The 24,121-nt window shown below is 51.9% G+C and overlaps 8 non-coding genes across 8 annotated transcripts; all 8 read right to left on the reverse strand.

Moving 5' to 3' along the window:
* Positions 1-451: 451 nt before the first annotated feature.
* On the reverse strand, positions 452-614 carry LOC124593462. The gene has a single exon (XR_006978082.1). It is a non-coding gene; the product is annotated as a U1 spliceosomal RNA (small nuclear RNA).
* A 2,146-nt stretch (positions 615-2,760) lies between these two features.
* LOC124593454 lies at positions 2,761-2,922 on the reverse strand. Its single transcript, XR_006978074.1, has one exon. It is a non-coding gene; the product is annotated as a U1 spliceosomal RNA (small nuclear RNA).
* Positions 2,923-5,062: 2,140 nt separating this feature from the next.
* On the reverse strand, positions 5,063-5,224 carry LOC124593465. Its single transcript, XR_006978085.1, has one exon. It is a non-coding gene; the product is annotated as a U1 spliceosomal RNA (small nuclear RNA).
* Positions 5,225-7,363: 2,139 nt separating this feature from the next.
* On the reverse strand, positions 7,364-7,526 carry LOC124593468. The gene has a single exon (XR_006978089.1). It is a non-coding gene; the product is annotated as a U1 spliceosomal RNA (small nuclear RNA).
* Positions 7,527-9,665: 2,139 nt separating this feature from the next.
* On the reverse strand, positions 9,666-9,828 carry LOC124593463. The gene has a single exon (XR_006978083.1). It is a non-coding gene; the product is annotated as a U1 spliceosomal RNA (small nuclear RNA).
* Positions 9,829-11,967: 2,139 nt separating this feature from the next.
* Positions 11,968-12,129, reverse strand: LOC124593469. Its single transcript, XR_006978090.1, has one exon. It is a non-coding gene; the product is annotated as a U1 spliceosomal RNA (small nuclear RNA).
* Positions 12,130-14,269: 2,140 nt separating this feature from the next.
* LOC124593464 lies at positions 14,270-14,432 on the reverse strand. Its single transcript, XR_006978084.1, has one exon. It is a non-coding gene; the product is annotated as a U1 spliceosomal RNA (small nuclear RNA).
* Positions 14,433-22,078: 7,646 nt separating this feature from the next.
* On the reverse strand, positions 22,079-22,240 carry LOC124593470. Its single transcript, XR_006978091.1, has one exon. It is a non-coding gene; the product is annotated as a U1 spliceosomal RNA (small nuclear RNA).
* Between the last annotated feature and the right edge of the window lie 1,881 nt (positions 22,241-24,121).

Genomic DNA, 24,121 nt, shown 5'->3' on the forward strand with positions numbered 1-24,121 from the left:
AAGTCCCGAGACGCTACGCTAGACGCTTGCTTCCGGCCCCTCATGTACCATGCCACAGGCACCAAAGCGTTCGGCTGGCCGATGGCCCCTGTACGCCCGCTCGCGCCACAGCAGTCACTGTGCTTGCAGGGAATGCCGCGCCGCCGAATAACGTTTGGCGCGCAATCCGTTTATGGACAGAGAATGCTAAAAGGGGCCGTTCGACCGTTAATACGAAATTCGTAGCCAAGTTAGGTGGCCTGAGCCATCTCGCGGCTTCCGCTGTTATTACGAGCGCGCGTGCCACGCGGTTGAAGAGCAGTGCGCTGGCTCTAGCTTTCGACGCCGTTTCCTAGTGTATTTTGTCGCTTCTAGTGGAGGCATCATCGTTACGAGAAGCTGGTAAATCACTCACAGTACAGTAGTTATCGTCCAACACGAGGAGATGCTTTGATTGTAATGGAGATTAGCACCGGGACAGCGCGAACGCAGTCCCGACTACCAAAAATTATGCGCCCGAGTTACTCGCATTTGGAGTAATCGCGGGGGTCAGCTCGACCGAAGTGCAATGGACAAGCCTCACCCCGGAGGAACCGCCCTTCATGATCACGGTATCCTCTACGCCAGGTAAGTATGCTTCTCCTCGGCCTCAGGCGAATATTTGTAATGCGTCGCGCTATCGTAGTGGAACGAGAACTCTTGACGTTGTCGCATTCGGCGAAGAGCATGGTGCCGTGAATGTACCTTGCTTCCTTAGAAACGCGCTGTTGGCCGTCGTGTTAGCAAGCAGACAGGCACAATAACGGCCTTCTGCAGAAAGCAATGCAGTTTTCGTGCGGAAGACATCGCGACTCGCGGCGCCGGCCGTTGCTGGGGTTAAGTTACTGCACCCTCCGGGAGATGGCGGGCCATGTCGGGGTTACCGCCTTCGAGCCACCCTCTCCGCCTGAAAGTCGCCCTCTTTCTCGGCCGGTGTCAAAACGGCAAATGAGATTTGCTGAATGACTGTATCTTCCAGCCACAGTGCAAGCCACAAAATCAATTATTTCTCTTACCTTTGCTCCCTCCGTGGGAGCCCATAGTGCTAGGAAATACGGCAGCATTGTCAATCGCCCTTGTCTGTCGCTGAGCAACCGAAGGACCAAGCTCAGACTATCAGATGTTCTAAGGAAGCTGTATGCACTCGTGGGTGTTGTACACGAGGGACAAACATCACGTCATCAGGCAATAATCAGCAAAAACTGCAACTTACCCCATTGGACGCTGATGGAACAGAAGACACGTGAAGGTAAGGTAACACTTCTTTTTTCTGTTCATCTCGAGCACGATCTGGAAAGCTCGGACGAAATTTGTGTTCTCTTTAATTCAGAATGTGGAGATATTTCCTTCACGCATATGAAAGTATAATGCTTCATTATTTAAGCTAGATGGAAAAGTTTAGGGGAAGTAATTAATTCGTTTTAGGCTGCACCACTACTAGGTAGCACTGTCAAAACAATGCCATTGCCATCTAATGGCAACACAGCTTGCTGCAGATTAATTTTGCGGCATTTCATAAATGATTAATGTCTTATGACTATGGTGACGCTATGAGTAGTTTTATATGTGCATACATTTGAAACTGCTGCAGGCATTACATTCACCCCTCTCTGCCTCTTGCTTGGACATGGGAGTAAGTAAGGATAAATTAAATTGCTTGTTTTTGAAGTAGTAACAGTTCTGAAGTGTAAAGAAATGATATTAAACAATACAGTGTAATTTTTTTTTTCTCCGAATGTAGAGATTCAACAACGAATTTTTTTATTTATTCCTACCTATCTCTGCAATTAGTGTACGTGAGTATTTCATTGGAATTGTTGCAATCGAAACCGAGCTTAATAATTTCATGCGGTCGTTTTCAGTCCTCCTCGTGCTTTAAAAATTGCTCATTTCCAAGCGGTTATTTTAGGTTGCCTGCAAAGTTGTCAGATGAAACACAACCACTGCGACGAAAGGCCATTCCTTGGAGCAGGTAGACGCCAACTGCGGCGGGGAAACTGTCGTGGCCAGGAAGATATTCACTGTGTGTGGAAGTTAAGTGAGGATCCGAAGCTGACTTGCAGCACACGTTGCAGCATTCACTCGCCAACGGCAACGGGGTAAGAAAAGGGTGCAAATACGCCGGTTCTCGTCCGATCACCGACGTTGGGCTTGGATGGGTGGCCGCCTCGCCTGGGAGCACAGGGCGCTGTTGGCTAGAATCTATGTTTCTCGTTTTCGGTGCAGCTCGTCATGTTACTTCCTTCGATTCACATCCCCACAAGCTCCTCAAGTGCCGCAAGTCTGCAAGTCCCGAGACGCTACGCTAGACGCTTGCTTCCGGCCCCCTCATGTACCATGCCACAGGCACCAAAGCGTTCGGCTGGCCGATGGCCCCTGTACGCCCGCTCGCGCCACAGCAGTCACTGTGCTTGCAGGGAATGCCGCGCCCGCCGAATAACGTTTGGCGCGCAATCCGTTTATGGACAGAGAATGCTAAAAGGGGCCGTTCGACCGTTAATACGGAAATCGTAGCCAAGTTAGGTGGCCTGGAGCCATCTCGCGGCTTCCGCTGTTATTACGAGCGCGCGTGCCACGCGGTTGAAGAGCAGTGCGCTGGCTCTAGCTTTCGACGCCGTTTCCTAGTGTATTTTGTCGCTTCTAGTGGAGGCATCATCGGTTACGAGAAGCTGGTAAATCACTCACAGTACAGTAGTTATCGTCCAACACGAGGAGATGCTTTGATTGTAATGGAGATTAGCACCGGGACAGCGCGAACGCAGTCCCGACTACCAAAAATTATGCGCCCGAGTTACTCGCATTTGGAGTAATCGCGGGGGTCAGCTCGACCGAAGTGCAATGGACAAGCCTCACCCCGGAGGAACCGCCTTCATGATCACGGTATCCTCTACGCCAGGTAAGTATGCTTCTCCTCGGCCTCAGGCGAATATTTGTAATGCGTCGCGCTATCGTAGTGGAACGAGAACTCTTGACGTTGTCGCATTCGGCGAAGAGCATGGTGCCGTGAATGTACTTGCTTCCTTAGAAACGCGCTGTTGGCCGTCGTGTTAGCAAGCAGACAGGCACAATAACGGCCTTCTGCAGAAAGCAATGCAGTTTTCGTGCGGAAGACATCGCGACTCGCGGCGCCGGCCGTTGCTGGGGTTAAGTTACTGCACCCTCCGGGAGATGGCGGGCCATGTCGGGGTTACCGCCTTCGAGCCACCCTCTCCGCCTGAAAGTCGCCCTCTTTCTCGGCCGGTGTCAAAACGGCAAATGAGATTTGCTGAATGACTGTATCTTCCAGCCACAGTGCAAGCCACAAAATCAATTATTTCTCTTACCTTTGCTCCCTCCGTGGGAGCCCATAGTGCTAGGAAATACGGCAGCATTGTCAATCGCCCTTGTCTGTCGCTGAGCAACCGAAGGACCAAGCTCAGACTATCAGATGTTCTAAGGAAGCTGTATGCACTCGTGGGTGTTGTACACGAGGGACAAACATCACGTCATCAGGCAATAATCAGCAAAAACTGCAACTTACCCCATTGGACGCTGATGGAACAGAAGACACGTGAAGGTAAGGTAACACTTCTTTTTTCTGTTCATCTCGAGCACGATCTGGAAAGCTCGGACGAAATTTGTGTTCTCTTTAATTCAGAATGTGGAGATATTTCCTTCACGCATATGAAAGTATAATGCTTCATTATTTAAGCTAGATGGAAAAGTTTAGGGGAAGTAATTAATTCGTTTAGGCTGCACCACTACTAGGTAGCACTGTCAAAACAATGCCATTGCCATCTAATGGCAACACAGCTTGCTGCAGATTAATTTTGCGGCATTTCATAAATGATTAATGTCTTATGACTATGGTGACGCTATGAGTAGTTTTATATGTGCATACATTTGAAACTGCTGCAGGCATTACATTCACCCCTCTCTGCCTCTTTGCTTGGACATGGAGTAAGTAAGGATAAATTAAATTGCTTGTTTTTGAAGTAGTAACAGTTCTGAAGTGTAAAGAAATGATATTAAACAATACAGTGTAATTTTTTTTTTCTCCGAATGTAGAGATTCAACAACGAATTTATTTATTTATTCCTACCTATCTCTGCAATTAGTGTACGTGAGTATTTCATTGGAATTGTTGCAATCGAAACCGAGCTTAATAATTTCATGCGGTCGTTTTCAGTCCTCCTCGTGCTTTAAAAATTGCTCATTTCCAAGCGTTATTTTAGGTTGCCTGCAAAGTTGTCAGATGAAACACAACCACTGCGACGAAAGGCCATTCCTTGGAGCAGGTAGACGCCAACTGCGGCGGGAAACTGTCGTGGCCAGGAAGATATTCACTGTGTGTGGAAGTTAAGTGAGGATCCGAAGCTGACTTGCCAGCACACGTTGCAGCATTCACTCGCCAACGGCAACGGGGTAAGAAAAGGGTGCAAATACGCCGGTTCTCGTCCGATCACCGACGTTGGGCTTGGATGGGTGGCCGCCTCGCCTGGGAGCACAGGGCGCTGTTGGCTAGAATCTATGTTTCTCGTTTTCGGTGCAGCTCGTCATGTTACTTCCTTCGATTCACATCCCCACAAGCTCCTCAAGTGCCGCAAGTCTGCAAGTCCCGAGACGCTACGCTAGACGCTTGCTTCCGGCCCCTCATGTACCATGCCACAGGCACCAAAGCGTTCGGCTGGCCGATGGCCCCTGTACGCCCGCTCGCGCCACAGCAGTCACTGTGCTTGCAGGGAATGCCGCGCCGCCGAATAACGTTTGGCGCGCAATCCGTTTATGGACAGAGAATGCTAAAAGGGGCCGTTCGACCGTTAATACGGAAATCGTAGCCAAGTTAGGTGGCCTGAGCCATCTCGCGGCTTCCGCTGTTATTACGAGCGCGCGTGCCACGCGGTTGAAGAGCAGTGCGCTGGCTCTAGCTTTCGACGCCGTTTCCTAGTGTATTTTGTCGCTTCTAGTGGAGGCATCATCGGTTACGAGAAGCTGGTAAATCACTCACAGTACAGTAGTTATCGTCCAACACGAGGAGATGCTTTGATTGTAATGGAGATTAGCACCGGGACAGCGCGAACGCAGTCCCGACTACCAAAAATTATGCGCCCGAGTTACTCGCATTTGGAGTAATCGCGGGGGTCAGCTCGACCGAAGTGCAATGGACAAGCCTCACCCCGGAGGAACCGCCTTCATGATCACGGTATCCTCTACGCCAGGTAAGTATGCTTCTCCTCGGCCTCAGGCGAATATTTGTAATGCGTCGCGCTATCGTAGTGGAACGAGAACTCTTGACGTTGTCGCATTCGGCGAAGAGCATGGTGCCGTGAATGTACTTGCTTCCTTAGAAACGCGCTGTTGGCCGTCGTGTTAGCAAGCAGACAGGCACAATAACGGCCTTCTGCAGAAAGCAATGCAGTTTTCGTGCGGAAGACATCGCGACTCGCGGCGCCGGCCGTTGCTGGGGTTAAGTTACTGCACCCTCCGGGAGATGGCGGGCCATGTCGGGGTTACCGCCTTCGAGCCACCCTCTCCGCCTGAAAGTCGCCCTCTTTCTCGGCCGGTGTCAAAACGGCAAATGAGATTTGCTGAATGACTGTATCTTCCAGCCACAGTGCAAGCCACAAAATCAATTATTTCTCTTACCTTTGCTCCCTCCGTGGGAGCCCATAGTGCTAGGAAATACGGCAGCATTGTCAATCGCCCTTGTCTGTCGCTGAGCAACCGAAGGACCAAGCTCAGACTATCAGATGTTCTAAGGAAGCTGTATGCACTCGTGGGTGTTGTACACGAGGGACAAACATCACGTCATCAGGCAATAATCAGCAAAAACTGCAACTTACCCCATTGGACGCTGATGGAACAGAAGACACGTGAAGGTAAGGTAACACTTCTTTTTTCTGTTCATCTCGAGCACGATCTGGAAAGCTCGGACGAAATTTGTGTTCTCTTTAATTCAGAATGTGGAGATATTTCCTTCACGCATATGAAAGTATAATGCTTCATTATTTAAGCTAGATGGAAAAGTTTAGGGGAAGTAATTAATTCGTTTAGGCTGCACCACTACTAGGTAGCACTGTCAAAACAATGCCATTGCCATCTAATGGCAACACAGCTTGCTGCAGATTAATTTTGCGGCATTTCATAAATGATTAATGTCTTATGACTATGGTGACGCTATGAGTAGTTTTATATGTGCATACATTTGAAACTGCTGCAGGCATTACATTCACCCCTCTCTGCCTCTTTGCTTGGACATGGAGTAAGTAAGGATAAATTAAATTGCTTGTTTTTGAAGTAGTAACAGTTCTGAAGTGTAAAGAAATGATATTAAACAATACAGTGTAATTTTTTTTTCTCCGAATGTAGAGATTCAACAACGAATTTATTTATTTATTCCTACCTATCTCTGCAATTAGTGTACGTGAGTATTTCATTGGAATTGTTGCAATCGAAACCGAGCTTAATAATTTCATGCGGTCGTTTTCAGTCCTCCTCGTGCTTTAAAAATTGCTCATTTCCAAGCGTTATTTTAGGTTGCCTGCAAAGTTGTCAGATGAAACACAACCACTGCGACGAAAGGCCATTCCTTGGAGCAGGTAGACGCCAACTGCGGCGGGAAACTGTCGTGGCCAGGAAGATATTCACTGTGTGTGGAAGTTAAGTGAGGATCCGAAGCTGACTTGCCAGCACACGTTGCAGCATTCACTCGCCAACGGCAACGGGGTAAGAAAAGGGTGCAAATACGCCGGTTCTCGTCCGATCACCGACGTTGGGCTTGGATGGGTGGCCGCCTCGCCTGGGAGCACAGGGCGCTGTTGGCTAGAATCTATGTTTCTCGTTTTCGGTGCAGCTCGTCATGTTACTTCCTTCGATTCACATCCCCACAAGCTCCTCAAGTGCCGCAAGTCTGCAAGTCCCGAGACGCTACGCTAGACGCTTGCTTCCGGCCCCTCATGTACCATGCCACAGGCACCAAAGCGTTCGGCTGGCCGATGGCCCCTGTACGCCCGCTCGCGCCACAGCAGTCACTGTGCTTGCAGGGAATGCCGCGCCGCCGAATAACGTTTGGCGCGCAATCCGTTTATGGACAGAGAATGCTAAAAGGGGCCGTTCGACCGTTAATACGGAAATCGTAGCCAAGTTAGGTGGCCTGAGCCATCTCGCGGCTTCCGCTGTTATTACGAGCGCGCGTGCCACGCGGTTGAAGAGCAGTGCGCTGGCTCTAGCTTTCGACGCCGTTTCCTAGTGTATTTTGTCGCTTCTAGTGGAGGCATCATCGGTTACGAGAAGCTGGTAAATCACTCACAGTACAGTAGTTATCGTCCAACACGAGGAGATGCTTTGATTGTAATGGAGATTAGCACCGGGACAGCGCGAACGCAGTCCCGACTACCAAAAATTATGCGCCCGAGTTACTCGCATTTGGAGTAATCGCGGGGGGTCAGCTCGACCGAAGTGCAATGGACAAGCCTCACCCCGGAGGAACCGCCTTCATGATCACGGTATCCTCTACGGCAGGTAAGTATGCTTCTCCTCGGCCTCAGGCGAATATTTGTAATGCGTCGCGCTATCGTAGTGGAACGAGAACTCTTGACGTTGTCGCATTCGGCGAAGAGCATGGTGCCGTGAATGTACTTGCTTCCTTAGAAACGCGCTGTTGGCCGTCGTGTTAGCAAGCAGACAGGCACAATAACGGCCTTCTGCAGAAAGCGATGCAGTTTTCGTGCGGAAGACATCGCGACTCGCGGCGCCGGCCGTTGCTGGGGTTAAGTTACTGCACCCTCCGGGAGATGGCGGGCCATGTCGGGGTTACCGCCTTCGAGCCACCCTCTCCGCCTGAAAGTCGCCCTCTTTCTCGGCCGGTGTCAAAACGGCAAATGAGATTTGCTGAATGACTGTATCTTCCAGCCACAGTGCAAGCCACAAAATCAATTATTTCTCTTACCTTTGCTCCCTCCGTGGGAGCCCATAGTGCTAGGAAATACGGCAGCATTGTCAATCGCCCTTGTCTGTCGCTGAGCAACCGAAGGACCAAGCTCAGACTATCAGATGTTCTAAGGAAGCTGTATGCACTCGTGGGTGTTGTACACGAGGGACAAACATCACGTCATCAGGCAATAATCAGCAAAAACTGCAACTTACCCCATTGGACGCTGATGGAACAGAAGACACGTGAAGGTAAGGTAACACTTCTTTTTTCTGTTCATCTCGAGCACGATCTGGAAAGCTCGGACGAAATTTGTGTTCTCTTTAATTCAGAATGTGGAGATATTTCCTTCACGCATATGAAAGTATAATGCTTCATTATTTAAGCTAGATGGAAAAGTTTAGGGGAAGTAATTAATTCGTTTAGGCTGCACCACTACTAGGTAGCACTGTCAAAACAATGCCATTGCCATCTAATGGCAACACAGCTTGCTGCAGATTAATTTTGCGGCATTTCATAAATGATTAATGTCTTATGACTATGGTGACGCTATGAGTAGTTTTATATGTGCATACATTTGAAACTGCTGCAGGCATTACATTCACCCCTCTCTGCCTCTTTGCTTGGACATGGAGTAAGTAAGGATAAATTAAATTGCTTGTTTTTGAAGTAGTAACAGTTCTGAAGTGTAAAGAAATGATATTAAACAATACAGTGTAATTTTTTTTTCTCCGAATGTAGAGATTCAACAACGAATTTATTTATTTATTCCTACCTATCTCTGCAATTAGTGTACGTGAGTATTTCATTGGAATTGTTGCAATCGAAACCGAGCTTAATAATTTCATGCGGTCGTTTTCAGTCCTCCTCGTGCTTTAAAAATTGCTCATTTCCAAGCGTTATTTTAGGTTGCCTGCAAAGTTGTCAGATGAAACACAACCACTGCGACGAAAGGCCATTCCTTGGAGCAGGTAGACGCCAACTGCGGCGGGAAACTGTCGTGGCCAGGAAGATATTCACTGTGTGTGGAAGTTAAGTGAGGATCCGAAGCTGACTTGCCAGCACACGTTGCAGCATTCACTCGCCAACGGCAACGGGGTAAGAAAAGGGTGCAAATACGCCGGTTCTCGTCCGATCACCGACGTTGGGCTTGGATGGGTGGCCGCCTCGCCTGGGAGCACAGGGCGCTGTTGGCTAGAATCTATGTTTCTCGTTTTCGGTGCAGCTCGTCATGTTACTTCCTTCGATTCACATCCCCACAAGCTCCTCAAGTGCCGCAAGTCTGCAAGTCCCGAGACGCTACGCTAGACGCTTGCTTCCGGCCCCTCATGTACCATGCCACAGGCACCAAAGCGTTCGGCTGGCCGATGGCCCCTGTACGCCCGCTCGCGCCACAGCAGTCACTGTGCTTGCAGGGAATGCCGCGCCGCCGAATAACGTTTGGCGCGCAATCCGTTTATGGACAGAGAATGCTAAAAGGGGCCGTTCGACCGTTAATACGGAAATCGTAGCCAAGTTAGGTGGCCTGAGCCATCTCGCGGCTTCCGCTGTTATTACGAGCGCGCGTGCCACGCGGTTGAAGAGCAGTGCGCTGGCTCTAGCTTTCGACGCCGTTTCCTAGTGTATTTTGTCGCTTCTAGTGGAGGCATCATCGGTTACGAGAAGCTGGTAAATCACTCACAGTACAGTAGTTATCGTCCAACACGAGGAGATGCTTTGATTGTAATGGAGATTAGCACCGGGACAGCGCGAACGCAGTCCCGACTACCAAAAATTATGCGCCCGAGTTACTCGCATTTGGAGTAATCGCGGGGGGTCAGCTCGACCGAAGTGCAATGGACAAGCCTCACCCCGGAGGAACCGCCTTCATGATCACGGTATCCTCTACGCCAGGTAAGTATGCTTCTCCTCGGCCTCAGGCGAATATTTGTAATGCGTCGCGCTATCGTAGTGGAACGAGAACTCTTGACGTTGTCGCATTCGGCGAAGAGCATGGTGCCGTGAATGTACTTGCTTCCTTAGAAACGCGCTGTTGGCCGTCGTGTTAGCAAGCAGACAGGCACAATAACGGCCTTCTGCAGAAAGCGATGCAGTTTTCGTGCGGAAGACATCGCGACTCGCGGCGCCGGCCGTTGCTGGGGTTAAGTTACTGCACCCTCCGGGAGATGGCGGGCCATGTCGGGGTTACCGCCTTCGAGCCACCCTCTCCGCCTGAAAGTCGCCCTCTTTCTCGGCCGGTGTCAAAACGGCAAATGAGATTTGCTGAATGACTGTATCTTCCAGCCACAGTGCAAGCCACAAAATCAATTATTTCTCTTACCTTTGCTCCCTCCGTGGGAGCCCATAGTGCTAGGAAATACGGCAGCATTGTCAATCGCCCTTGTCTGTCGCTGAGCAACCGAAGGACCAAGCTCAGACTATCAGATGTTCTAAGGAAGCTGTATGCACTCGTGGGTGTTGTACACGAGGGACAAACATCACGTCATCAGGCAATAATCAGCAAAAACTGCAACTTACCCCATTGGACGCTGATGGAACAGAAGACACGTGAAGGTAAGGTAACACTTCTTTTTTCTGTTCATCTCGAGCACGATCTGGAAAGCTCGGACGAAATTTGTGTTCTCTTTAATTCAGAATGTGGAGATATTTCCTTCACGCATATGAAAGTATAATGCTTCATTATTTAAGCTAGATGGAAAAGTTTAGGGGAAGTAATTAATTCGTTTAGGCTGCACCACTACTAGGTAGCACTGTCAAAACAATGCCATTGCCATCTAATGGCAACACAGCTTGCTGCAGATTAATTTTGCGGCATTTCATAAATGATTAATGTCTTATGACTATGGTGACGCTATGAGTAGTTTTATATGTGCATACATTTGAAACTGCTGCAGGCATTACATTCACCCCTCTCTGCCTCTTTGCTTGGACATGGAGTAAGTAAGGATAAATTAAATTGCTTGTTTTTGAAGTAGTAACAGTTCTGAAGTGTAAAGAAATGATATTAAACAATACAGTGTAATTTTTTTTTCTCCGAATGTAGAGATTCAACAACGAATTTATTTATTTATTCCTACCTATCTCTGCAATTAGTGTACGTGAGTATTTCATTGGAATTGTTGCAATCGAAACCGAGCTTAATAATTTCATGCGGTCGTTTTCAGTCCTCCTCGTGCTTTAAAAATTGCTCATTTCCAAGCGTTATTTTAGGTTGCCTGCAAAGTTGTCAGATGAAACACAACCACTGCGACGAAAGGCCATTCCTTGGAGCAGGTAGACGCCAACTGCGGCGGGAAACTGTCGTGGCCAGGAAGATATTCACTGTGTGTGGAAGTTAAGTGAGGATCCGAAGCTGACTTGCCAGCACACGTTGCAGCATTCACTCGCCAACGGCAACGGGGTAAGAAAAGGGTGCAAATACGCCGGTTCTCGTCCGATCACCGACGTTGGGCTTGGATGGGTGGCCGCCTCGCCTGGGAGCACAGGGCGCTGTTGGCTAGAATCTATGTTTCTCGTTTTCGGTGCAGCTCGTCATGTTACTTCCTTCGATTCACATCCCCACAAGCTCCTCAAGTGCCGCAAGTCTGCAAGTCCCGAGACGCTACGCTAGACGCTTGCTTCCGGCCCCTCATGTACCATGCCACAGGCACCAAAGCGTTCGGCTGGCCGATGGCCCCTGTACGCCCGCTCGCGCCACAGCAGTCACTGTGCTTGCAGGGAATGCCGCGCCGCCGAATAACGTTTGGCGCGCAATCCGTTTATGGACAGAGAATGCTAAAAGGGGCCGTTCGACCGTTAATACGGAAATCGTAGCCAAGTTAGGTGGCCTGAGCCATCTCGCGGCTTCCGCTGTTATTACGAGCGCGCGTGCCACGCGGTTGAAGAGCAGTGCGCTGGCTCTAGCTTTCGACGCCGTTTCCTAGTGTATTTTGTCGCTTCTAGTGGAGGCATCATCGGTTACGAGAAGCTGGTAAATCACTCACAGTACAGTAGTTATCGTCCAACACGAGGAGATGCTTTGATTGTAATGGAGATTAGCACCGGGACAGCGCGAACGCAGTCCCGACTACCAAAAATTATGCGCCCGAGTTACTCGCATTTGGAGTAATCGCGGGGGTCAGCTCGACCGAAGTGCAATGGACAAGCCTCACCCCGGAGGAACCGCCTTCATGATCACGGTATCCTCTACGCCAGGTAAGTATGCTTCTCCTCGGCCTCAGGCGAATATTTGTAATGCGTCGCGCTATCGTAGTGGAACGAGAACTCTTGACGTTGTCGCATTCGGCGAAGAGCATGGTGCCGTGAATGTACTTGCTTCCTTAGAAACGCGCTGTTGGCCGTCGTGTTAGCAAGCAGACAGGCACAATAACGGCCTTCTGCAGAAAGCGATGCAGTTTTCGTGCGGAAGACATCGCCACTCGCGGCGCCGGCCGTTGCTGGGGTTAAGTTACTGCACCCTCCGGGAGATGGCGGGCCATGTCGGGGTTACCGCCTTCGAGCCACCCTCTCCGCCTGAAAGTCGCCCTCTTTCTCGGCCGGTGTCAAAACGGCAAATGAGATTTGCTGAATGACTGTATCTTCCAGCCACAGTGCAAGCCACAAAATCAATTATTTCTCTTACCTTTGCTCCCTCCGTGGGAGCCCATAGTGCTAGGAAATACGGCAGCATTGTCAATCGCCCTTGTCTGTCGCTGAGCAACCGAAGGACCAAGCTCAGACTATCAGATGTTCTAAGGAAGCTGTATGCACTCGTGGGTGTTGTACACGAGGGACAAACATCACGTCATCAGGCAATAATCAGCAAAAACTGCAACTTACCCCATTGGACGCTGATGGAACAGAAGACACGTGAAGGTAAGGTAACACTTCTTTTTTCTGTTCATCTCGAGCACGATCTGGAAAGCTCGGACGAAATTTGTGTTCTCTTTAATTCAGAATGTGGAGATATTTCCTTCACGCATATGAAAGTATAATGCTTCATTATTTAAGCTAGATGGAAAAGTTTAGGGGAAGTAATTAATTCGTTTAGGCTGCACCACTACTAGGTAGCACTGTCAAAACAATGCCATTGCCATCTAATGGCAACACAGCTTGCTGCAGATTAATTTTGCGGCATTTCATAAATGATTAATGTCTTATGACTATGGTGACGCTATGAGTAGTTTTATATGTGCATACATTTGAAACTGCTGCAGGCATTACATTCACCCCTCTCTGCCTCTTTGCTTGGACATGGAGTAAGTAAGGATAAATTAAATTGCTTGTTTTTGAAGTAGTAACAGTTCTGAAGTGTAAAGAAATGATATTAAACAATACAGTGTAATTTTTTTTTTCTCCGAATGTAGAGATTCAACAACGAATTTATTTATTTATTCCTACCTATCTCTGCAATTAGTGTACGTGAGTATTTCATTGGAATTGTTGCAATCGAAACCGAGCTTAATAATTTCATGCGGTCGTTTTCAGTCCTCCTCGTGCTTTAAAAATTGCTCATTTCCAAGCGTTATTTTAGGTTGCCTGCAAAGTTGTCAGATGAAACACAACCACTGCGACGAAAGGCCATTCCTTGGAGCAGGTAGACGCCAACTGCGGCGGGAAACTGTCGTGGCCAGGAAGATATTCACTGTGTGTGGAAGTTAAGTGAGGATCCGAAGCTGACTTGCCAGCACACGTTGCAGCATTCACTCGCCAACGGCAACGGGGTAAGAAAAGGGTGCAAATACGCCGGTTCTCGTCCGATCACCGACGTTGGGCTTGGATGGGTGGCCGCCTCGCCTGGGAGCACAGGGCGCTGTTGGCTAGAATCTATGTTTCTCGTTTTCGGTGCAGCTCGTCATGTTACTTCCTTCGATTCACATCCCCACAAGCTCCTCAAGTGCCGCAAGTCTGCAAGTCCCGAGACGCTACGCTAGACGCTTGCTTCCGGCCCCTCATGTACCATGCCACAGGCACCAAAGCGTTCGGCTGGCCGATGGCCCCTGTACGCCCGCTCGCGCCACAGCAGTCACTGTGCTTGCAGGGAATGCCGCGCCGCCGAATAACGTTTGGCGCGCAATCCGTTTATGGACAGAGAATGCTAAAAGGGGCCGTTCGACCGTTAATACGGAAATCGTAGCCAAGTTAGGTGGCCTGAGCCATCTCGCGGCTTCCGCTGTTATTACGAGCGCGCGTGCCACGCGGTTGAAGAGCAGTGCGCTGGCTCTAGCTTTCGACGCCGTTTCCTAGTGTATTTTGTCGCTTCTAGTGGAGGCATCATCGGTTACGAGAAGCTGGTAAATCACTCACAGTACAGTAGTTATCGTCCAACACGAGGAGATGCTTTGATTGTAATGGAGATTAGCACCGGGACAGCGCGAACGCAGTCCCGACTACCAAAAATTATGCGCCCGAGTTACTCGCATTTGGAGTAATCGCGGGGGGTCAGCTCGACCGAAGTGCAATGGACAAGCCTCACCCCGGAGAAACCGCCTTCATGATCACGGTATCCTCTACGCCAGGTAAGTATGCTTCTCCTCGTTTTTTTTTTTTTTTTTTTCTTTATTGTAATTTGGACACCCCATACAAGGTGGGCTGGCAGCGGAACAGTGTACTCCGCTCTTCAGCCATAAGCAGTACAAGAAAAAAGAAAGGGAGACAGACAAGTAACAGAATGGCGGTTAAAAAACAGGAGATACAATAGTTAAAAAACATGAAGCCGTTCACACTTGACGAAACAAACAAGAAAAACCGTCGGCACTGGGCACAAACACTGACGAGGCAGATGACACACGTGAACGAAGGAGCGTGGACGGCGAAAAACACTGAGGCACAGACACGACGGCACAGACACTAATCCGAGGGCGATGATCTCCGGCGCGCGAAAGTTCACGATGCGTGTGCGAGTCCGGGGACCTGCCAAGAGAGGAGGAGGAGGAGGAGGAGGAGGAGGGGGAGAGGGAAAGTGAGAGGGGAGAGCAGGGACGCCACGGGCTGGGGAAAGAGGGGGGAGAGAGGAAGGGGGAGGGGAAGCCCGGAAGAAGAGGGGTGGAGGGAGGGGATGGGGGAAAAGGAGAGAGAAGGGAAGGGAAGAGAAAGGAGGGAGGGTGCCGCAGGGAAAGGACACCAGGAGGGAGGGGGGGCAGGGTCAAAGTTGATAGGAGGGGTAGATGGAGGGGACGAGGACATCATCAGGGAGAGGGAGCTGGCGGAAACCACCTTGGGAGAGGGTAAGGAGGGTGGAGAGATGGAGACCGGGTGGGACATGGGAGTACAGGCGCGGCAGCGGGCGGGGGTGGGAGAGGATCGGGGAGACGAGCGGGTGAGGAGGATCGAGTTTACGGGAGGTGTAGAGGATTCGTAGCCTTTCGAGGAAGAGGAGGAGGTGGGGGAAGGGGATAAGGTCATACAGGATCCGCGTGGGGGAAGGGAGACGGATGCGATAGGCAAGGCGGAGAGCATGGCGTTCAAGGATTTGGAGGGATTTATAAAAGGAAGGGGGGGCGGAGATCCAGGCTGGATGGGCGTAACAGAGGATAGGGCGGATGAGGGACTTATAGGTGTGGAGGATGGTGGAGGGGTCCAAACCCCACGTTCGGCCTGAAAGGAGCTTGAGGAGACGGAGTCGGGAACGTGCCTTGGCTTGGATTGTCTGGAGATGGGGAGTCCAGGAGAGGCGACGGTCGAGGGTGACGCCAAGGTACTTAAGGGTGGGGGTGAGAGCGATGGGACGGCCATAAACGGTGAGATAGAAATCAAGGAGGCGGAAGGAGGGAGTGGTGTTGCCTACAATGATCGCCTGGGTTTTGGAAGGATTGACCTTGAGCAACCACTGGTTGCACCAAGCGGTGAACCGGTCAAGATGGGATTGGAGAAGGCGTTGGGAGCGTCGCAGGGTGGGGGCAAGGGCAAGGAAGGCGGTGTCATCGGCAAACTGGAGAAGGTGGACAGGGGGTGACGGCGGCGGCATGTCCGCCGTGTACAACAAGTACAGAAGGGGGGATAGGACGGAGCCTTGGGGCACACCGGCGGAGGGGAAAAAGGTGTAGGAATCGGTGTTATGGATGGTGACATAGGAAGGACGGCGGGAGAGAAAGGAACCGATCAGACGAACGTAGTTAATGGGAAGGGCGAAGGTTTGGAGCTTGAAGAGGAGACCGGAATGCCATACGCGGTCATATGCGCGTTCGAGGTCAAGAGAGAGGAAGATTGCGGAGCGACGGGAATTGAGCTGTTCGGAAAGGAGATGAGTGAGGTGAAGGAGGAGATCGTCGGAAGAGAAGGACGGCCGAAAGCCACACTGGGTAACGGGGAGGAGGCGGTGCTGGCGGAGATGCTGGTGAATGCGGCGGGTGAGGATAGATTCCAGGACCTTGCTGAAGACCGAGGTAAGGCTGATGGGACGGTAGGAGGAGACGGCGGACGGCGGTTTGCCAGGTTTGAGGAACATGAGGATACGGGAGGTTTTCCACAGGTCGGGGTAGTAACCGGTGGACAGGACTACATTGTAGAGCCTGGCCAGGGTGGAGAGAAAAGAGACAGGAGCTTCACGAAGGTGACGGTAGGTAACACGATCGTGACCAGGAGCGGTGTTGCGTTTGGTGCGGAGTGTATCGATGAGATCCTGTGTGGTGATGGGGGCATTAAGGTCCGTGTGTGGAATGTTGTCCAAGTACTGGAAACCAGGAGCGAGGGGAGGGACAGAGGTGTCAGTTCGATCGCGGATATCTGGGAAGAGGGAGTAATCGAACTGGGGATCATCAGGGATGGAAAACACATCGGACAGGTAGGAGGCAAAGTGATTGGCCTTACTAAGGGCGTCAGGGAAGGGGTGATCATCGTGGAGAAGAGGATAGTAGGGGGAGGGTTTAGTTCCGGTAAGGCGACGGAAGGCGGTCCAGAACTTGGACGAGTTTATAGGGAGGGTAGCATTTAAACGGGTGCATGTCTGTCGCCAGTCCCGGCGTTTCTTGGCCGCGAGCAAATTTCGAATGTGTCGCTGTAGTTGCCGGTGGCGTCGTAGGGTGTCCGGGTCACGCGTGCGGAGGAAGGCACGGTAGAGACGACGGGATTCACGGAGGAGGAGGACGGCCTGTGGTGGTAAGGTAGGACGGTGGGGGTGGACGGCAACAGTAGGGACGTGGGCCTCCACGGCCTCAGACAAGGTCTGCTGGAGAAAGGAGGCGGCATGGGTGACATCATCGGGACGGCGGTAGGCGAGAGGGTGGCTATCGACCTGAGTGGAGAGGGTATCCCGGTAGGCATTCCAGTTGGCACGGGAATAGTCATGGATGTACTTAGGGGGAGGGTCATGACGAGGGTCGGGGCGGGGGCGACGGCCGTCTGACACGGTGAGGAGGACAGGGAGATGGTCGCTACCAATAGGCTCCAGGACATCCACCGTAATGCGACCAAGGAGGTTGGGGGAGGAGAGGATAACATCGGGAGTGGAGTTGGATTCGGGACGGGTGTGCTGGGGGATGGGGATGAGGTCGCCTTGAAGGGAGGAGAGGAACCGATGCCACCGCCGTAACTGGGCAGCGGAGCGACTATGGATGTTGAGGTCGGCGGCGATCACATAGGAGGAGAAGGTACGGTCGATGTGGGAGAGGAAGTCGAAAGGAAGAGGGGCGTTGGGGCGGACATAGATGGTGGCACAGGTAATGGTAAGGCCGGGGAAGAAGAGACTAAGGATCAGGTGTTCGGTGGGGTCGGGAAGGAGAGGCTGGAGCCGAACGGGGATCTGGCGGTGGTGGCCAATGGCAACTCCGCCACGCGCAACTGGGAGGGGATTATCGGAGCGGTGGAGGAGATAGGGGGAGGTGTGGACGGAGTGGTGGGGTTGGAGGAAGGTTTCATTAAGGAGGAAGGCATCCACACGGTGGGTAGCAAGGGTGTGCAGGAAGAGGTTCTTGTTGGCGGGAAGGGAGCGGATATTGTTGAAAAGGATACGATGCTGTCGCGCCATTGGAAGGACTTATACGAGGGTGTCAAGGCGGGAGAAGGTGAAATGGGCCTGGTTATTGGAAAAGGTGGCGTACATTTTAAGGTGGAATATGGAACGGGCGGCGAGGGAGATCTGTTGTAAGGTGTGGGGGCGCTGAAAGGGATGGACGTTTTGGAGGACAATGGTGAGGAACCTGATGATGTCCTCAGCAGTGGGGGGGGGACGAAGGGAATTGCCAGGAGGGGTGGGGGCGTCCAGGGGACGGACAGGGACGGTGAGTTCAGGAGTGGTAGGAGGAGGTCGGGCTTTACATTTTTGGGAGTAGGTGGGGTGGGGGAGGCTGCAGGTATTACAGGAGGGAGGGGATTGGAGGTTGGGGCACTGCCGGAGGAAGTGCGCTTGCCGACAATGCGGGCAGGTGGGGGCCTCGCGGCACTCGGCTGTTGGATGTGCATTGTAGCGCAGACATCTCTGGCAGCGCAGGGATTGAGGGGGGGAACGGGAGGGGTCGACTTTGAACCGCTGATTGAAGAGGAGGGCACCCTCCTTCAGGAGACGGTCAATGGAGGGGGCGTCCTCAGAGAAAACCCGCATAAGGCGGGTGGGGCCGGTCGCGTTGAAAATGCGGCGGACTGCCCGCACCTCCAGGGTGGGATGGGCCTTCAGCTCCGCCAGCACCTCCTCCTCCGTGATCGACGGGCTAAGCCGAGTGATCACGGCGGTGAGGGTCGGCGGGCGACGCGGGGGTTGGGGTTGGCGGGTAGGAGATGGGGAGGGAGCAGGGGTGAGGGTGGCGTGAGGACCAAAACGGGTGATGGGGAGGCGGGAGAGGATGTCAGTATGGAGGGTGGGGCTGGGGGAGGAGATAAGAACAGAATCCCGTCTGGGAGTAAGGAGAGATATGGGGGCGCCAGGGAAATGTTGGCGGAGGAGGAGGGAGAGATTCCGGGCCTCGAGGAAGGAAGGATCGGGATGGGACAGGAGATATTTGTAGAGACCGGGTGGGGAGGAGGAGGAGGAGGGAGCGGGGCCTGGTGGGGAGACGTCCATGGCATTTTGGGGTGGGGATGGGGGGCGGGGTGGAGCCTTTTTAGGAGCAGAGGAAGTGGAGGCGCCACTAGGGCGTTTGACAGCGGCAGATGGGCGGGTGGTGACATGAGGGACGGGAACGATGGGGAGGTGGCGGGAAGGGACAGGTCCCGGCACGGACGCAGCAGTCGGCGCCGGAGAGAGTGACTGTGACGGTGCAGGCGAATGTGGCAGTGATGGTGATGGTGACGATGACGGTGGTGGCGGTGATGGCGATGGCGACGGCGACGGGGAGAGCTGGGCGTGGGCAGTGGCCCGACGGGCCACCACCCTAGCCGGAGCTGCAGTGACAGGCTGGGGGAGTGGGGGGAAAGGATCAGAACGAGAGGAAGAGGCGGGAGAGGGGGCGACAAAGAGCGAGGGCGAAGGGATAGAGAGGAGGGGAGGGATGGAAGGAGGGGGGTGGGACTGGGCACACCAAGTGATAGTGGTGGTGGCGGCGGAAGGGGACGTATACACGATGGCGGTGGTGGTAGTAGTGACGGTGGTGGTGGGGGCGGACATGACGACAAGAAGAAGAAAGAAAAACACAGCACTAAAGGGACAGGACACACACTGGGAGACGACGGACGGCGACGGCGACGGCGACGGCGACGGCGACGGCGACGGCGACGGCGACGGCGACGGCGACGGCGACGGCGACGGCGACGGCGACGGCGACGGCGACGGCGACGGCGACGGCGAGAGGCAGGGACGCTGCTGCCGCGGACTGGGCCGGGGCGGCGGCGGCGGCGGCGGCTGCTGCTGCTGCTGCTGCTGCTGCTGCTGCTGCTGGCAGGACTGCTGCTGGCTGGACTGCTGCTGGCTGGACTGCTGCTGGCTGGACTGCTGCTGGCTGGCTGGCTGGCTGGCTGGCTGGCTGGCTGCGGGACCACCGCTGCAGGCCGGGACCGGGAACTGCTGCTGGCTGGCTGGCTGGCACCTGTAAACCCTAGCACTTCGATTAGCGCGAAAACGGCACTATCGAAGGGCGGTAACCTTGCGGTGTACCGCCGGAGATGCTTCTCCTCGGCCTCAGGCGAATATTTGTAATGCGTCGCGCTATCGTAGTGGAACGAGAACTCTTGACGTTGTCGCATTCGGCGAAGAGCATGGTGCCGTGAATGTACTTGCTTCCTTAGAAACGCGCTGTTGGCCGTCGTGTTAGCAAGCAGACAGGCACAATAACGGCCTTCTGCAGAAAGCGATGCAGTTTTCGTGCGGAAGACATCGCGACTCGCGGCGCCGGCCGTTGCTGGGGTTAAGTTACTGCACCCTCCGGGAGATGGCGGGCCATGTCGGGGTTACCGCCTTCGAGCCACCCTCTCCGCCTGAAAGTCGCCCTCTTTCTCGGCCGGTGTCAAAACGGCAAATGAGATTTGCTGAATGACTGTATCTTCCAGCCACAGTGCAAGCCACAAAATCAATTATTTCTCTTACCTTTGCTCCCTCCGTGGGAGCCCATAGTGCTAGGAAATACGGCAGCATTGTCAATCGCCCTTGTCTGTCGCTGAGCAACCGAAGGACCAAGCTCAGACTATCAGATGTTCTAAGGAAGCTGTATGCACTCGTGGGTGTTGTACACGAGGGACAAACATCACGTCATCAGGCAATAATCAGCAAAAACTGCAACTTACCCCATTGGACGCTGATGGAACAGAAGACACGTGAAGGTAAGGTAACACTTCTTTTTTCTGTTCATCTCGAGCACGATCTGGAAAGCTCGGACGAAATTTGTGTTCTCTTTAATTCAGAATGTGGAGATATTTCCTTCACGCATATGAAAGTATAATGCTTCATTATTTAAGCTAGATGGAAAAGTTTAGGGGAAGTAATTAATTCGTTTAGGCTGCACCACTACTAGGTAGCACTGTCAAAACAATGCCATTGCCATCTAATGGCAACACAGCTTGCTGCAGATTAATTTTGCGGCATTTCATAAATGATTAATGTCTTATGACTATGGTGACGCTATGAGTAGTTTTATATGTGCATACATTTGAAACTGCTGCAGGCATTACATTCACCCCTCTCTGCCTCTTTGCTTGGACATGGAGTAAGTAAGGATAAATTAAATTGCTTGTTTTTGAAGTAGTAACAGTTCTGAAGTGTAAAGAAATGATATTAAACAATACAGTGTAATTTTTTTTTTCTCCGAATGTAGAGATTCAACAACGAATTTATTTATTTATTCCTACCTATCTCTGCAATTAGTGTACGTGAGTATTTCATTGGAATTGTTGCAATCGAAACCGAGCTTAATAATTTCATGCGGTCGTTTTCAGTCCTCCTCGTGCTTTAAAAATTGCTCATTTCCAAGCGTTATTTTAGGTTGCCTGCAAAGTTGTCAGATGAAACACAACCACTGCGACGAAAGGCCATTCCTTGGAGCAGGTAGACGCCAACTGCGGCGGGAAACTGTCGTGGCCAGGAAGATATTCACTGTGTGTGGAAGTTAAGTGAGGATCCGAAGCTGACTTGCCAGCACACGTTGCAGCATTCACTCGCCAACGGCAACGGGGTAAGAAAAGGGTGCAAATACGCCGGTTCTCGTCCGATCACCGACGTTGGGCTTGGATGGGTGGCCGCCTCGCCTGGGAGCACAGGGCGCTGTTGGCTAGAATCTATGTTTCTCGTTTTCGGTGCAGCTCGTCATGTTACTTCCTTCGATTCACATCCCCACAAGCTCCTCAAGTGCCGCAAGTCTGCAAGTCCCGAGACGCTACGCTAGACGCTTGCTTCCGGCCCCTCATGTACCATGCCACAGGCACCAAAGCGTTCGGCTGGCCGATGGCCCCTGTACGCCCGCTCGCGCCACAGCAGTCACTGTGCTTGCAGGGAATGCCGCGCCGCCGAATAACGTTTGGCGCGCAATCCGTTTATGGACAGAGAATGCTAAAAGGGGCCGTTCGACCGTTAATACGGAAATCGTAGCCAAGTTAGGTGGCCTGAGCCATCTCGCGGCTTCCGCTGTTATTACGAGCGCGCGTGCCACGCGGTTGAAGAGCAGTGCGCTGGCTCTAGCTTTCGACGCCGTTTCCTAGTGTATTTTGTCGCTTCTAGTGGAGGCATCATCGGTTACGAGAAGCTGGTAAATCACTCACAGTACAGTAGTTATCGTCCAACACGAGGAGATGCTTTGATTGTAATGGAGATTAGCACCGGGACAGCGCGAACGCAGTCCCGACTACCAAAAATTATGCGCCCGAGTTACTCGCATTTGGAGTAATCGCGGGGGTCAGCTCGACCGAAGTGCAATGGACAAGCCTCACCCCGGAGGAACCGCCTTCATGATCACGGTATCCTCTACGCCAGGTAAGTATGCTTCTCCTCGGCCTCAGGCGAATATTTGTAATGCGTCGCGCTATCGTAGTGGAACGAGAACTCTTGACGTTGTCGCATTCGGCGAAGAGCATGGTGCCGTGAATGTACTTGCTTCCTTAGAAACGCGCTGTTGGCCGTCGTGTTAGCAAGCAGACAGGCACAATAACGGCCTTCTGCAGAAAGCGATGCAGTTTTCGTGCGGAAGACATCGCCACTCGCGGCGCCGGCCGTTGCTGGGGTTAAGTTACTGCACCCTCCGGGAGATGGCGGGCCATGTCGGGGTTACCGCCTTCGAGCCACCCTCTCCGCCTGAAAGTCGCCCTCTTTCTCGGCCGGTGTCAAAACGGCAAATGAGATTTGCTGAATGACTGTATCTTCCAGCCACAGTGCAAGCCACAAAATCAATTATTTCTCTTACCTTTGCTCCCTCCGTGGGAGCCCATAGTGCTAGGAAATACGGCAGCATTGTCAATCGCCCTTGTCTGTCGCTGAGCAACCGAAGGACCAAGCTCAGACTATCAGATGTTCTAAGGAAGCTGTATGCACTCGTGGGTGTTGTACACGAGGGACAAACATCACGTCATCAGGCAATAATCAGCAAAAACTGCAACTTACCCCATTGGACGCTGATGGAACAGAAGACACGTGAAGGTAAGGTAACACTTCTTTTTTCTGTTCATCTCGAGCACGATCTGGAAAGCTCGGACGAAATTTGTGTTCTCTTTAATTCAGAATGTGGAGATATTTCCTTCACGCATATGAAAGTATAATGCTTCATTATTTAAGCTAGATGGAAAAGTTTAGGGGAAGTAATTAATTCGTTTAGGCTGCACCACTACTAGGTAGCACTGTCAAAACAATGCCATTGCCATCTAATGGCAACACAGCTTGCTGCAGATTAATTTTGCGGCATTTCATAAATGATTAATGTCTTATGACTATGGTGACGCTATGAGTAGTTTTATATGTGCATACATTTGAAACTGCTGCAGGCATTACATTCACCCCTCTCTGCCTCTTTGCTTGGACATGGAGTAAGTAAGGATAAATTAAATTGCTTGTTTTTGAAGTAGTAACAGTTCTGAAGTGTAAAGAAATGATATTAAACAATACAGTGTAATTTTTTTTTTCTCCGAATGTAGAGATTCAACAACGAATTTATTTATTTATTCCTACCTATCTCTGCAATTAGTGTACGTGAGTATTTCATTGGAATTGTTGCAATCGAAACCGAGCTTAATAATTTCATGCGGTCGTTTTCAGTCCTCCTCGTGCTTTAAAAATTGCTCATTTCCAAGCGTTATTTTAGGTTGCCTGCAAAGTTGTCAGATGAAACACAACCACTGCGACGAAAGGCCATTCCTTGGAGCAGGTAGACGCCAACTGCGGCGGGAAACTGTCGTGGCCAGGAAGATATTCACTGTGTGTGGAAGTTAAGTGAGGATCCGAAGCTGACTTGCCAGCACACGTTGCAGCATTCACTCGCCAACGGCAACGGGGTAAGAAAAGGGTGCAAATACGCCGGTTCTCGTCCGATCACCGACGTTGGGCTTGGATGGGTGGCCGCCTCGCCTGGGAGCACAGGGCGCTGTTGGCTAGAATCTATGTTTCTCGTTTTCGGTGCAGCTCGTCATGTTACTTCCTTCGATTCACATCCCCACAAGCTCCTCAAGTGCCGCAAGTCTGCAAGTCCCGAGACGCTACGCTAGACGCTTGCTTCCGGCCCCTCATGTACCATGCCACAGGCACCAAAGCGTTCGGCTGGCCGATGGCCCCTGTACGCCCGCTCGCGCCACAGCAGTCACTGTGCTTGCAGGGAATGCCGCGCCGCCGAATAACGTTTGGCGCGCAATCCGTTTATGGACAGAGAATGCTAAAAG

This window comes from Schistocerca americana, unplaced genomic scaffold (assembly GCF_021461395.2).
Source record: "Schistocerca americana isolate TAMUIC-IGC-003095 unplaced genomic scaffold, iqSchAmer2.1 HiC_scaffold_981, whole genome shotgun sequence".
Taxonomy (NCBI): domain Eukaryota; kingdom Metazoa; phylum Arthropoda; class Insecta; order Orthoptera; family Acrididae; genus Schistocerca; species Schistocerca americana.